At 45.5% G+C, this 16,081-nt stretch overlaps 1 protein-coding gene across 3 annotated transcripts in view; it reads left to right on the top strand.

Moving 5' to 3' along the window:
* The window catches only part of LOC130368527 (tropomodulin-2-like), a 96,928-nt gene that overhangs the window by 25,357 nt on the left and 55,490 nt on the right, over positions 1-16,081 (top strand). The window contains exon 1 of one of the 3 annotated variants that reach the window (XM_056572315.1): positions 2,026-2,139. The exons of 1 other annotated variant lie outside the window; for it this stretch is intronic. The gene's annotated coding sequence lies outside the window, so the exon portion shown is untranslated. Of the gene's footprint in view, positions 1-2,025; positions 2,140-10,313; positions 10,416-16,081 lie in introns of those variants that run through there. One more of the 3 variants, XM_056572317.1, reaches the window with a different exon arrangement.

The raw sequence follows: 16,081 nt of genomic DNA, 5'->3' as shown, positions 1-16,081 counted from the left end.
CAATTTAGAGACCACTGAACAGTGATCTCCAAACTGTGGACCTCCAGATGTTGCAAAACTACAACTCCCAGCATGCCCAGACAGCAAACAGCTGTGTGGGCATGCTGGGAGTTGTAGTTTTGCAAGATCTAGAGGGCAGTATAGAGATCACTGTGCAGTGGTCTCTAAACTGCAGACCTCCAGCTGTTGCAAAACTACAAATTCCAGCATGCCCACACAGCAAACAGCTGTCTGGGCATGCTGGGAGTTGTAGTTTTGCAACATCTGGAGGGCTACAGTCTAGAGACCACTATAGTGGTCTCAAACTGCAGCCCTCTAGATGTTGCTATGCAACTACTCACCGGCTTCCGTCGCATCCGGGAGCCGTCCTCTTCTGCCGCACGCCGCCGCAGATCTCCGTCGCCGCCGCCGATCCCCGTCGCTCCGCTGCCTCCGGAGGGGTAAGTGGACTCCGGCGCCGGTCCTCTTCGTTTTCCCCGTTCTGCCCCGCCTATTGTGGGAGAGCAGGACGGGGAAAACGAAAGTAAACCCCTCCGCCCCAGATCTGCTATTGGTGGTCGCGTCTAGACCACCAATAGCAGAGATAGGAGGGGTGGCACCCATGCCACCTCACTCCTATCGCTTTAGGGGGATCGTGGGTGTCTTAGACACCCGCGATCCCCCTTCTATTCCGGGTCACCGGGTCACCATAGACCCGTAATGACCCGGAATCGGCGCAAATCGCAAGTGTGAATTCACTTGCGATTTGCGCCGATCGCCGACATGGGGGGGTCTAATGACCCCCCTGGACATTTGCACGGGGTGCCTGCTGATAGATATCAGCAGTCACCCCGGCCCGGTCCCCGCCCGGCGCTGCGGGGGCCGAAATTCCCACGGGCGTATGGATACGCCCTTCGTCCTTAAGTACCAGGACGCAAGGGCGTATGCATACGCCCTTCGTCCCCAACAGGTTAAAGGGGTACTCTGGTGAAAACCTTTTTTCTTTTAAATCAACTGGTGGCAGAAAGTTAAACATATTTGTAAATTACTTCTATTAAAAAATCTTAATCCTTCCTGTACTTATTAGCTGCTGAATACTACAGAGGAAATTATTTTCTTTTTGGAATGCTCTGTGATGACATCACGAGCACAGTGCTCTCTACTGATGTTATTATAATAAGAAAAACGCATTATTTATTGTTGTCCTTAGTGGGATTTGAACCCAAGTTCCCAGTACTGCAATGCAGCAGTGCTAACCACTGAGCCACCATATTGCCCTTAGCATACATCTGCTAAAATGGACAGAGATGTCAGCAGAGAGCACTGTGCTCGTGATGTCATCAGTGTTCCAAAAATAAAGTAATTCCCTCTGTAGCATTCAGCAGCTAATAAGTACTGGAAGGATTAAGATTTTTTAATAGAAGTAATTTACAAATATGTTTAACTTTCTGCCACCAGTTGATTTAAAATAAAAAAGGTTTTCACCGGAGTACCCCTTTAAAGAGTACCTGTCGCCAAATTAAACGCTTAACATATCATTCCTTATGTAATTATAAGACACTTTGCTATTTACTTGCTTTTAAATTCTCAACCTTTATATGTTTTTAATGTGATTGAAAAAACGGCCACTAGATGGCTCTGCTCTGTTCCCTGCGCAAGTCAAACAGTTAGTTTGGTCTCCTCCTGGCCTGGCAAGAGACCAAACTCGGGAAGTGCATGCGTGGCATGGTGAGGCCCAGCTCTCGCAGATTTCAGTGACCTCGCGCCTGCTTAGACTTCCCTATTGTCTTGTTGAAAGAGGAATCTACAGACTTGGTGCTTACAATTGTGGCCAGAAAGTTCAATCTTGGTTTCATCAGACCAGAGAATTTAGTTTCTTATAGTTATTGTTACGTCCTTTAGGTGCTTTCTTGTGTCTTTTACTGAGGAGAGGCTTCTTTCTGGCCACTCAGCCAAAAATCCCAAGGCCCTTCTCCCCTGATAGCATAGTTTGGTGGGTGGGCCAGCTCTAGGCAGAGTTCTGTTTGTTCCAAACGTCTTCTGTTTAAAAATGATGGAGGCCAATGTGCTCTTGGGAACTTTCAGTGCAGCAGAATTTTTTCTGGTGTCCTTCTCCAGATCTGTGCCTCCGCACAATCCTATCTCTAAGCTCTACAGGCAGTAAGTTTATGCTTTTTTAACACATTTGCAAAAGTTTCTGAGATTCTGTTTTCATGTTCATATTATGGGGTATTAAGTGCAAAATGATGTTAGAAAACTTGGGAATTTTTGTTGATTTTAGCACAAGGCCTTAATATAACGCTCGGTGCTGCGCCATTTTATGCTAGGGACGTTAGGGACCCACTCTCAATAGGTGGCCTTGACGTGGCGAGTGGGCTTGTACTTTTTGATCAAAAATGTATACTAACAACCTGTTAGTTTTTGATATTATGCTGAGAAGCAATCAGATCATTATACAAGATTGTGGATGTGCACCATGTCTGTTTTTCTACCCGAATTCTTAATATAACAAAGTGGGAAATGATTGAAAGGGTCTGATGATTTTCTGTATGTACTGTAAGTGAATAGCAATCGACACAGGATTAAATTAAATGTGTTCATCCACCCAAACCTTCTCTGGCCTATTAGCCATAGAACAGAATCCTCTTCTCTTTCAGGCAACCTCCATAGTCTGCATTTACTAAAATGAGCAAACAATGATCAATCGACAAACGAGCAAATACTCATTTATTGGCTGATCACATTATTCTTTCGTATACAGGGGATGTGTGGCCAACAATAATGCATCCTTGTATGTAAAGATTCAGCAGACGAGCGCCAATCAGAGAGATCAAAGCTCATTGCTTGCCTCCCGACCTGCCCTAAGTAGCAGCGACTTTGCATGATATAATGTATATACAGTCATGGCCGTAAATGTTGTCACCCCTGAAATGTTTCTAGAAAATGAAGTATTTCTCACAGTAAAGGATTGCAGTAACACATGTTTTGCTATACACATGTTTATTCCCTTTGTGTGTATTGGAACTAAACCAAAAAACGGAGGGAAAAAAGCAAATTGGACATAATGTCACAACAAACTCCAAAAATGGGCTGGACAAAATTATTGGCACCCTTTCAAAATTGTGGAAAAATAAGATTGTTTCAAGCATTTGATGCTCCTTTCAAACTTACCTGGGGCAGTGCGCAACATTATTAAGAAGTTTGCAACCCATGGCACTGTAGTTAATCTCCCTGGGCATGGATGGAAGATAAAAATTGATGAAAGGTGTCAATGCAGGATAGTCCGGATGGTAGATAAGCAGCCCCTAACAAGTTCCAAAGATATTCAAGCTGTCTTGCAGGCTCAGGGAGCGTCAGTGTCAGTACAAACTATCTGTTGACATTTAAATGAAATGAAACAATATGGCATGGATTTTGGGTCGCACTGTACAGCCCAGTGTCAGAAAGCTGGGTTTGCGTCCGAGATCTTGGGTCTTCCAGCAGGACAATGACCCCAAACATACATCAAAAAGCCACCAGAAATGGATGGCAACAAAGCGCTGGAGAGTTCTGAAGTGGCAGCAATGAGTCCAGATCTAAATCCCATTGAACACCTGTGGAGAGATCTTAAAATTGCTGTTTTTGAAAAGGCGCCCTTTTAATAAGAGAGACCTGGAGCAGTTTGCAAAGGAAGAGTGGTCCAACAATCCGGCTGAGAGGTGTAAGAAGCTTATTGATGGTTATAGGAAGTGACTGATTTCAGTTATTTTTTCCAAAGGGTGTGCAACCAAATATTAAGTTAAGGTCGCCGATAATTTTGTCCAGCCCATTTTTGGAGTTTGGTGTGACATTATGTCCAATTTGCTTTTTTTCCTCCCTTTTTTGGTTTAGTTCCAATACACTCAAAGGGAATAAACATGTGTATAGCAAAACATGTGTTACTGCAATCCTTTTCTGTGAGAAATACTTCCTTTTCTAGAAAGATTTCAGGGGTGCCAACATTTTTGGCCATGCCTGTATAACAATGGTGCAGATATACCAATTTTGATGCTTTTTCATTTAAAATACATTTATTATAAAACATCAGTGGAGAAAAGCAGACATGGTCGCTCGTCTACATCTTGCATAAAGATCCTGTGCTTCTCAGCATATATATAAAACTAACAGGTCGTTACTGTACGTTATGATCATAATGTGCAAGCCCGCCAGTCATGTCATGTGTGTAGCAAATCCCTAACATAAAATGGCAAGGCACTGGGTGACGACCACTACTATGCGATACCAGTCGCCATAGGGGGAGTGGCCAAGTGGCAGAGGAGCCCCCGTGTGCCCGTCCTAGCCCTGGGCCTTACCACCCCACAGACACAGTGTTTTGAACATTTTTTGCAGCTCATTCAACAAGGGGCATGATGTAACCTTACAGAGCTTAGAGAGCAAAGAGTGTTAAAGCTTTTCTTCAGTAAAGGCACAAAATGGATCTCAATCCTATTAACAATTCATGGTGAAATGGAAAAATCTTTGTGTATTACAAGGCTGTCAATTGCTCTTCTAGCAAATTGGAACCATTAGATGTGGAATTTTTACATATGTACCTTGTCCGGCTCCAGTCCTACCTCCGTCCTCTTTTTCGTTTACCTGGCAGTAGCCCTGTGTGTGGCACAGAGCTGGCCAGTCTATCAGGAGGTGGGAGCATCGGGCCGATCAGCTTCACCCGTTGGTGGGAGATTTAAACTGACCTGTATATCTCAGTCTATTGCCTGTGACTGTGGTTTGCCCTGTCACTAGAATTGTGGTATTGCAGCTCATCCATTTGTGTAAAATGATGCTAGGATGCAGTAATAAAACTCGGCCCATAGACAAGAGTTTCACTGTTTAAGATGATTTTGCATGGAAAAGTTGCCAATTTTTGCACAAGTCCCCGGCTTGCATAATAAAAATAAATTGCAACCTTTTGCTGGGTTACATTGGCTGTACCTCCTCGAAGTAAATCAGTGTGGCTAAGTGTAAAAGGGTAGAAAAAGGAATTGTAAGGATAGCTCACAGTGCAAAGCCAAAATGTGCTAGAGCGAGCTAACCAAGGATTGCACCTATATACCCTATGTGCAGATGGTTATCAGTACAACTGTCCGTATATTTATAGGCCTAGAGCTCCAAAATTCCTTTTCATATTATTGTCTAAGTGTAAAAGGGGTTTGGTCTAATCACACAAATATTGCAGTATACGATAGCGCAGCATGCCCGGAGTTGTAGTTTTGCAACATCTGGAGGTCCGCAGGTTGAAGACCAGGGGTCAAGTCCTGGGGAAAAAAGAATGGGAACTCACCCATAATTTCCACTCAAGGGCTAGTCTTGCAGGACTCCTGCTAATGGGAACTGTGTTCCTGCTCTGGGAAAAGTGCAGGAACTCCGTTCCTGTGCGTTCCTGCAGGACTTGAGCCCTGTTGAAGTGTATTGTAGCTGAAATCTACGTTTGATCAGAGCTAGCGTAGATTTCAAAGCATACATCAAGGACTTTCTGACATGTTCCCTGTAGGGTGAATAGGACAACCACGAGTCTCCCCACAACACATTCATTTCATTTATGAGTTTTCTTGAATGATTTGATCTTGAATGCAAAAAGTCCTTGATACTGAACTCATATCCTAGCATGTGATATTCAGGGATTGTTTTCAGTCCTGCCAACAGTAACATGATTGTTTTGCTAGGGCTGGAAAGTACAAAGCTGTTGTTGAAGAAGACACTGACATTACACAGACCCCAAACAAACAGATCCATGTACTACATATGTGTTGTTTATTTGCTGTCCTCCAGATCAGGGTAACCAGAGGTCATGTATTCACAGACTAGACCAGTGGTTCTCAGACATTTTTGCCTGAGAACCCCTTGACAGCCCATTCCCAAAAAATTGTACCCCCATATTAGAGACATTTTGTAATGATTATAGTATAATTAATATGCTTTACTTTCCTCTATAACAGGCCCCCTGTTCCTCTCCCTATCTCCCCAGTCCCCCGATTTATAGGTGACGTCTTCTCTAACTGGAGTTGTTTACTTTTCTTTTCTTCTCTATCTGGCCTAGACTGCCATTAAGATTTCTCCCATACAAGACTTCTCCATAGAGCCAGCCAAACAAACATTTTAGGCTTCTTTCTGCAGTACAATACCCACCTATTTACAAACTCCCCATGTTTATTGTCACACACAGTAATAGTCCCCATAAAGTTGTTAGGCCCCCTCTGTGCCCCCAGATATAGCTGCAGGCCCCCAAACTGTCCCCATATATAGTTGTAGGCAGCCATACTGTCCCGCTTCAGTGCTCCACTGCTCCTCTGGTCATGGCTCATAGCAGTAGGTCCCCGGTCTGCAGGGGTAGTGGAGCAACAAAGCTGATGGTAGTTACTGCCCATAGCAGCCCAGAGCCCGCGCTTCCCCTTTGCTGACCTCTTGCTCCGCTCCTCGATGCAGTGACGTCAGCCTGACATTTATTTCAATGTGGTCCAGACCAGTAACCAGTGGCTGTCGCCGACATTATTGATTTTTTTTCAAGTACCCCCTGGAGAACTGCTAAGTACCCCTGGGGGGTACTTGTACCCCCAGGTTGAGAACCACTGGACTAGAATACAGAAACTATTGCATCAGGAAAAGGTACAAGACAAGTCTAAAACTTAGTCTAACAAGTCTATTTTACTTTGTAGTTTTTGTTTGATTTGGTAAATAATTAACATGGATTCCTATGTAGTGGGGTTTGGTTCATGGCCCAGAATCACATTGTAGAAACGCAGGGGGCTTTGCATCTAATTACTGCACAACCAAAGCACATCATCACGCCGCAACAATTCATGGTAAACTACATGCTTGACCATGCAGAGAACTGCAGAGAAGTATATAAAGTGCCTGCAGTGCTGGGGTCTGTGGTTCAAATCCCATCAAGGACAAAATCTGCAGCCAGTTTGTATGTTCTCCCTGTGTTTGTCTGGGTTTCCTCCGGGTACTCCTGTTTCCTCCCACCTTTCAAAAAACATACTAATAGGTGAATTTAGATTGTGAGCCCCAATGGGGACATTGTCCAATTTGAGTGTTGACAAGCTGTGTACAGTGCTGCGTAATAAGTGTTTGCTATATAAATTACAAATTATTATTATATGCAGCGCAGTGTCCACATAAGACCTCACATCCTTTATTTGTGGCAAGCGTAAGTACATTGTGCTGTGGCCTTAATCTCTTCATTCTGTGGATGTATGGGGTGGAGTATGGTCTTCACCTGACACTATGTGCAGAGGATCAGTTGTGATTACCATGAATGGTGGTGCTGTCTGAATCTCTTTGTTTCGGATTATAAGAACTGTGCCACAGCCACACCATATAAATACACCTTAAGATATTCTTTGACAAAAGAGAAAAGTAACCACTGCTTAGAAACATTTACTAACAGTGGTCAGAACTACCTAGATGGCGGGCAGTTTATACAAACGACCATCCTTCTCCCAGTGTAATGATGCACCCCCTTAAAGTCTGTCAACTAGGGAAAATGTCCTCAGGTTCATCATAGAAGAATGTCCAGCAGTCAATGACCCCTTTTTTTGGTTGCTATACATGTTAGTTCATCAAAAATGTTTACAATTGTATGAGGCACAGGACAAGGGTGGGAGACAAGGCTAGGGAACCCCAGGGCAAGATCTTCGGGGGTTTATGGTTCCATGTTGTGTTGCTCACTTATACCAGGACAGAAGATTAGAAGTTTCCCATCTCTTTATCTCCTGTTCTAATCCAAGAACCTGTTGGCTATGGGTCGCACAGCACAATCTGAATTTAGATAGAAAGTAGTTCATATTAAAGGGGTTACCCAGGAATCGAAAAACAGAGATAATTTCTTTGAAAGACCGCTCCCCGTCTGTCTCCAGGTTGGGTGTGGTTCTGCAGCTCAGTTCCATTGAAGTGAATGGAGCCAAGTTATAATACCACACCCAAAGTGGAGACAGACAGAGAGCAGTCTTTGAAAGAAAATAGGTCTGTTTTTCGATTCCTGGATAACCCCTTTAACTAAAAGCTCAAAATTTCTAAAGTGTAAACCTCTGCTACTCAGCTGAGGCAATTTACTCAAGAGAGTTTGTGTCTTTATGGTGTATTCACACATAGCAGCTGAGATGCAGGTAATTGGACACACAGTTTTTACAGATAAAACACTTTGGGGGAGATTTATCAAAACTTGTCGACAGAAAAAGTCAACCAGTTGTCCATAGCAACCAATCGGATCGCTTCTTTATTTTTAAAAAGACCTCTGAAAAATGAAAGAAGTGAACTGATTGGTCGCTATGGGCAACTGATATACAGGTTTTGAAAAGGGGTACTCAGGTGGAAAACATTTTTTTTTAAATTTGTAAATAACTTCCAGTAAATTACTGGTTGACAGTTCCTGACATGGACAGAGGTGTCAGCAGAGAGCACTGTGGTCAGACAGAAAAGAAAAGAATTTACTCTGTAGTATACAGCCGCTAATAAGTACTGGAAGGATTATGATTTTTCAATAGAAGTAATTTACAAATCTGTTTAACTCCTTAAGGACACATGACGTACTGGAACGTCATGTGTCCGCTCCCATTCTATAACGCGGGGCCACGCCGTGGCCCCGAGTCATAGCCGGTCGGGCCCGGCCTCTAACAACGGCCGGAACCCGTGGCTAATAGCGCGCTATTAACCCTTTAGATGCGGCGTTCAAAGTTGAACGCCGTGTCTAAAGTGAAAGTATACCGGTTAGCTCAGTGGGCTGTTAGGGATAGCTGCGGCGAAAGCGCGGCATCCTGAACTGCTTACAGGACAGCAGGAGGGTCCCTACCTGCCTCCTCGCTGTCCGATCGCTGAATGACTGCTCAGTGCCTGAGATCCAGACATGAGCAGTCAAGCTACAGAATCATCGATCACTGGTTTCCTATGAGAAACCAGTGATCAATGTAATAGATCAGTGTGTGCAGTGTTATAGGTCCCTATGGGAACTATAACACTGCAAAAAAAAAGTGAATAAAGATCATTTAACCCCTTCCCTATTAAAAGTTTTAATCACCCCCCTTTTCTCATAAAAAAAACACAGTGTAAATAAAAATAAACATATATGGTATCGCCGCATGCGGAAATGTCCGAATTATAAAAATATATTGTTAATTAAACTTCACGGTCAATGGCGTACGCGCAAAAAAATTCCAAAGTCCAAAATAGTGCATTTTTGGTCACTTTTTACATCATGAAAAAATGAATAAAAAGCGATCAATAAGTCCTATCAATGCAAAAATGGTACCACTAAAAACTTCAGATCACGGCGCAAAAAATTAGCCCTCATACCGCCACATATGCGCAAAAATAAAAAAGTTATAGGGGTCAGAAGATGACAATTTTAAACGTATTAATTTTCCTGCATGTAGTTATGATTTTTTTCCAGAAGTACGACAAAATCAAAAGTATATAAGTAGGATATCATTTTAATCGTATGGACCTACAGAATAAAGATAAGGTGTCATTTTTACCGAAAAATGTACTACATAGAAACGGAAGCCCCCAAAAGTTACAAAACAGCGGGTTTTTTTCAATTTTGTCTCACAAGGATTTTTTTTTCCATTTCGCCCTAGATTTTTTGGCAAAATGACTGACGTCATTACAAAGTAGAATTGGTGGCGCAAAAAATAAGCCATCATATGGATTTTCTAGGTGCAAAATTGAAAGAGTTATGATTTTTTAAAGGCAAGGAGGAAAAAACGAAAATGCAAAAACGGAAAAACCCTTGGTCCTTAAGGGGTTAACTTTCCGGCACCAGTTGATTTGAAAAAAAAATTAAATAAAAGTTTTCCATCGGAGTACCCCTTTAAGCTCCCTCATTTCTTTTACATCAAAAGATTGAAGGAATAAAGCACTCACCCGATGAAGCTTCCGAAATATTCTTTATTCAATCAATACAGGAGTGTGGATGTACACTAGACAGGTGCAGGGGAGCAGTTGGAACACATGAGGCGTGGGGGGTAATGGAAGTAGGGCTACAATTGTTTCACGCTAAGTTAGCGCTTCGTCTGTCCCAAACTCATACATTTATTTTACATGTTTCACCTGAAAAAACTGTGTAGTCAGAGGCCAAGAGGCAGACCCCCATTGATCTGATTGCCTATCCTGAAAATTGATAGGCACACATTTCCAGTGCAGTTTGTATATGTAAATGCTTAGCTTTAGCCTTAGACAAGAGTCTTGGTGTTTCAAGGGCATGTCTGTATGAAACATCACAAAACATTGTGCAATTGGCAATGAAAGTAGGAGATTTTAGCTGCCTTGTCTAAGGGAGCATTCTCCATGGATACACTTCAGAAGAAGGTCTTGGACAATTGCGACACTATTCGCAGGATCATGTTTGGGAAGTCTCACTGTGAACATTCAGCTCTCAGCATTAACTCTCACTGTATTTACTATAGTTTCTTGGTCGGGTATGTTTTCTGTTGCATTTATATAGTAATATTATTATTTAATTATAAGCTTGGTTTAGGAGGATGGCGGGGCACGTGTACAATTTATAGATTCCCTTAATATTTTATCCTGGTTTTCCCTATAGAAATGAGTGTTGGCTGAAATGGTTTGTAAGGCTGAATACTACTATGTTCTTGCTGAATCCAGAATGGTTTTTCTTCCATAACGATGGTACTCATGATATTGGAGGCCATGGCTAGTTTGCATGGCTACTGAAGGCTATAGAGGGCAATCACCTAACTGGGAGGGTGCTCCTAGTGCTCCTGTTCATGAGCTTTTTTCAGTGGGTGGCACCCTGAGTTACCTAAAGTTTTGGCAGGAAAGGTTGCAGAGTTGCTGTCACTAGTGAAGCCAGTGCACCAGAACAGGCAGCACCAGAAAGCTGAGACCGACAAGCACCGTCCTACCTACCTGGCCGAATCCTAGTGCACATGCTCCGGACATACAGCCCATAGCCAACAGGTTCTTGGGTTAGAACAAGACATAAGAGATGAAAAATGATATTCTTCTATTCTGGTATGAATGAGCATCACAGTGTGAAACTGTAAGTGCCAGAAGACCTGGCCTTAAACCTGGATGAACCTGAGTGAATGACAACAGTAACGTGTTTTGTCCATTAATAACAGATTCAGAATTGTACCTCCTATCTTATGTATGCCTGTATCTGTTATCCAGGGTTCCGCAGCCTTGCCTCCCACCTGCGTCCTGCACCTGCTACAATAGTAAAAATGATTGATGAATTAATTATAGCAACCAAAGTATCAGAATATACCCGGTAAAATAACATTGAAATGTAGTGAAATAAAGAACTAGTCTAATCCTTATATATGGCTGGAAAATGACGTCTACATGGTTAACTTGTGTGCATTTATTGGGATTTCTTAAAATTCTAAGACAACAAGATGTTTATGAAGGCCCTTACCTGTTTGGTTGGCTGCAATAGTTTTCAGTGTAGTTAGAATGAGTAAGAATCACTAGAAACCTACAATTCATCAGGCATCATTTTTAGCTGTAAAGTGCTTGAATGTGGCTACTGCTGAACGTGGACGTATTGGCACATTGCTCTCATGTTATGCCAGTATTCATAAATCTCCCCCATTATCCAGATATGTGTAAATGTATAATATTTACTTGTGAGTCCCAGATTATCAAAGCTGTTTCCCCTTTTTATATTTCTGCTGTTTCGAGTCTCTAGTAAATTTACTAGCAAGAGCAGCGAATGTTTATGAATCATTTTTCCTAAGTCTTCTAATAGGCTTAATGGTCTTAATCATCTGTGTATACTTTAGTTAATCTCCAGTTCTTTTACGCATTGGGAGCTAAATATAGTTTTGGTTTTGTCTTGGAATTTATTACTTTCTGTCTCTTCTAAAAATAACACTCACTTTTGGATCCAATTCTTCTGCAATCTGTCTCCACAATCCATGACAGTCATAGTGCCCTCATTATAACCAAAGTGTCTTTTGCAGCCCTATTGCCCAGTTACATTTAGTGTCCCCCTCATAGTTATAGGATATTAGATTTGTACTATAACAACCTACTCAGCTAGTTCTACATGAAAAAAGAATACATTCACGTGAACTGTATCATTTTCTCTCATAATGCTGATCAGAAATCACCACTGGAAGATGTCTGTCTATTAGGAATGATCAGTGATCCACTATGTCTTCTGTGTAGACTACTGGTCATAAAGTAGACTTACCTGTTTGTACATAAGTCCCCTAATTCTGTCTCCTGAGCAATCCAATCGTCAAATTTGGGTAGACCTAGTGAGTGTAGTCAATGTTGACCTATGGAACTGTCACAATAAATTGTACACAAGTTATGAACCTGTCACATGCCTCTTTTGTCATAGGCCCCAAAGCTTTTTACAACTAGATGATATGGGGGGAGATTTATCAAAACCTGTAAAGAGGAAAAGTTGCTGAGTGGCCCATAGCAACCAATCAGATCACTTCTTTCATTTTTCAAAGAGCCTCTCAAAAATGAAAGAAGCGATCTGATTAGTTGCTATGGGCAACTGGGCAACTTTTCCTCTACACAGGCTTTGATAAATCTCCCCCATGGTCTTTAGTCAGAGGTGGATCCCAATGTAATGGGCCTCAGAATCACGTTAAGGGAATGTTAAGCTGCTAAGAGTTGCAGACACTATTGGTTAGCTGCTAGGGTGTAAAAGCAAAGTGTACCTTTTATGAAGCTGATGGTGGTTGCTAAACTTAGAAATTGCCTTTTTATTTCTCACTCAAGTGTCAAGGAGGCAGAGCCGAGCTGCTCAAGTGCCATAGCCTTGTATGTCTCTGTGTTTCTTGCTCTCACCTCCCAACTTTTCCATATTGATGTACAGGTACTGCAAACAAAGAGAGCTGCACGCTTCAAACCAACGACCAATGCAGTCCACCTGTGCAATCGGACCCTCCGGTCCCGCCCCGGCTTCACAGCGACAATCCAACAAGGAAAAAATGTCCAGCGCTAGGAGTGCACTTAAAAGCTTGGTTTATTGCTTGACTGGAGTCACAGTTACTGGTAAAGGAACGTCTGGCGCGTTTCGCACTCGCAGGTGCTTAATCGTAGACTGCGATTAAGCACCTGCGAGTGCAAAATGCGTCAGCGCTGGACATTTTTTCCTTGTTGGATTGATGTACAGGGCTCTGTATATCAGTCATCGAGGGGACAGGAGATGTGGGTGTTACGCCTAGCGCTCCGGGTCCCCGCTCCTCCCCGGATCGCTCACGGCGTCTCTCTCCCTGCAGCGCCCCGGTCAGTCCCGCTGACCGGGAGCGCTGCACTGACATGGCCGTCGGGGATGCGATTCGCACAGCGGGACGCGCCCGCTCGCGAGTCGCATCCCAGGTCACTTACCCGTCCCGGTCCTCTGCTGTCATGTGCTGGCGCGCGCGGCTCCGCTCTCCAGGGCGCGCGCGTGCCAGCTCTCTGAGACTTAAAGGGCCAGTGCACCAATGATTGGTGCCTGGCCCAATTAGCTTAATTAGCTTCCATCTGCTCCCAGACTATATCTGATCACCTCCCCTGCACTCCCTTGCCGGATCTTGTTGCCTTGTGCCAGTGAAAGCGTTTAGTGTGTCCAAAGCCTGTGTTACCTGAACCCTTGCTATCCATCTTGACTACGAACCTTGCCGCCTGCCCCCGACCTTCTGCTACGTCTGACCTTGCCTCTGCCTAGTCCTTCTGTCCCACGCCTTCTCAGCAGTCAGCGAGGTTGAGCCGTTGCTAGTGGATACGACCTGGTTGCTACTGCCGCAGCAAGACCATCCCGCTTTGCGGCGGGCTCTGGTGAAAACCAGTAGTCTCTTAGAACCGGTCCACCAGCACGGTCCACGCCAATCCCTCGCTGACACAGTGGATCCACAACCTGTGAGCCGAATCGTGACAGTAGATCCGGCCATGGATCCCGCTGAAGTTCCACTGCCAGTTGTCGCCGACCTCACCACGGTGGTCGCCCAGCAGTCGCAACAGATAGCGCAACAAGGCCACCAGCTGTCTCAACTGACCGTGATGCTACAGCAGCTACTACCACAGCTTCAGCAATCATCTCCTCCGCCAGCTCCTGCACCTCCTCCGCAGCGAGTGGCCGCTTCCGGCCTACGACTATCCTTGCCGGATAAATTTGATGGGGACTCTAAGTTTTGCCGTGGCTTTCTTTCGCAATGTTCCCTGCACATGGAGATGTTGTCGGACTTGTTTCCTACAGAACGGTCTAAGGTGGCGTTCGTAGTAAGCCTTCTTTCAGGAAAGGCCTTGTCTTGGGCCACACCGCTCTGGGACCGCAATGATCCTGCCACAGCCACAGTCCAGTCCTTCTTCGCTGAAGTCCGGAGTGTCTTCGAGGAGCCAGCCCAAGCTTCTTCTGCCGAGACTGCCCTGTTGAACCTGGTCCAGGGTAATTCTTCAGTGGGCGAGTACGCCATCCAATTTCGTACTCTTGCTTCCGAGTTATCATGGAATAACGAGGCTCTCTGCGCGACCTTTAAAAAAGGCCTATCCAGTCGCATCAAGGATGTGCTGGCCGCACGAGAGATTCCTGCCAACCTGCAAGAACTCATCCATTTGGCCACCCACATTGACTTGCGTTTTTCTGAGCGACACCAAGAGCTCCGCCAGGAAAAAGACTTAGATCTCTGGACACCTCTCCCACAGTATCCGTTGCAATCTACGCCTGGGCCTCCCGCCGAGGAGGCCATGCAAGTGGATCGGTCTCGCCTGACCCAGGAAGAGAGGAATCGCCGTAGGGAAGAAAATCTTTGTCTGTACTGTGCCAGTACCGAGCATTTCTTGGTGGATTGCCCTATTCGTCCTCCACGTCTGGGAAACGCACGCACGCACCCAGCTCATGTGGGTGTGGCGTCTCTTGGTTCTAAGTCTGCTTCTCCACGTCTCACGGTGCCCGTGCGGATTTCTCCTTCAGCCAACTCCTCCCTCTCAGCCGTGGCCTGCTTGGACTCTGGTGCCTCTGGGAATTTTATTCTGGATTCTTTGGTGAATAAATTCCGCATCCCGGTGACCCGTCTCGCCAAGCCGCTCTACATTTCCGCGGTCAATGGAGTCAGATTGGATTGCACCGTACGTTACCGCACAGAACCCCTCCTGATGTATATTGGACCCCATCACGAAGTGATCGAGTTCTTCGTCCTTCCCAACTGTACCTCTGAGGTCCTCCTCGGTCTGCCATGGCTCCGGCTTCATTCTCCCACCCTTGACTGGACCACCGGGGAGATCAAGAACTGGGACTCTGCCTGCCATAGGAAGTGCCTCTCCCCCCCCTCCCAGTCCCGTCAGGCAAGCCTCAGTGCCTCCTCATGGCCCCCGTCCTTGTGTCACCCTGCCCCGTGCCAAGCTTCACCCTCTGCCCTCCCTCCCCATTCCCACTCCTGCTGTACTCCCTGCCTTTGAGGAAACCCTCCATTCACTCCCGGTGTCCTCGTCCCAGGTAAAGCACTTCTCGGACAAAAAAAGGGGGAGACCTAAGGGGGGGGGGTACTGTTACGCCTAGCGCTCCGGGTCCCCGCTCCTCCCCGGAGCGCTCACGGCGTCTCTCTCCCTGCAGCGCCCCGGTCAGTCCCGCTGACCGGGAGCGCTGCACTGACATGGCCGTCGGGGATGCGATTCGCACAGCGGGACGCGCCCGCTCGCGAGTCGCATCCCAGGTCACTTACCCGTCCCGGTCCTCTGCTGTCATGTGCTGGCGCGCGCGGCTCCGCTCTCTAGGGCGCGCGCGCGCCAGCTCTCTGAGACTTAAAGGGCCAGTGCACCAATGATTGGTGCCTGGCCCAATTAGCTTAATTAGCTTCCATCTGCTCCCAGACTATATCTGATCACCTCCCCTGCACTCCCTTGCCGGATCTTGTTGCCTTGTGCCAGTGAAAGCGTTTAGTGTGTCCAAAGCCTGTGTTACCTGAACCCTTGCTATCCATCTTGACTACGAACCTTGCCGCCTGCCCCCTACCTTCTGCTACGTCTGACCTTGTCTCTGCCTAGTCCTTCTGTCCCACGCCTTCTCAGCAGTCAGCGAGGTTGAGCCGTTGCTAGTGGATACGACCTGGTTGCTACTGCCGCAGCAAGACCATCCCGCTTTGCGGCGGGCTCTGGTGAAAACCAGTAGCCTCTTAGA

Source organism: Hyla sarda, chromosome 4, assembly GCF_029499605.1.
Source record: "Hyla sarda isolate aHylSar1 chromosome 4, aHylSar1.hap1, whole genome shotgun sequence".
Lineage (NCBI taxonomy): Eukaryota > Metazoa > Chordata > Amphibia > Anura > Hylidae > Hyla > Hyla sarda.
The sequence above is the reverse complement of the archived record's forward strand: the minus strand, read 5'-3'. Positions and strand labels throughout refer to the sequence as shown.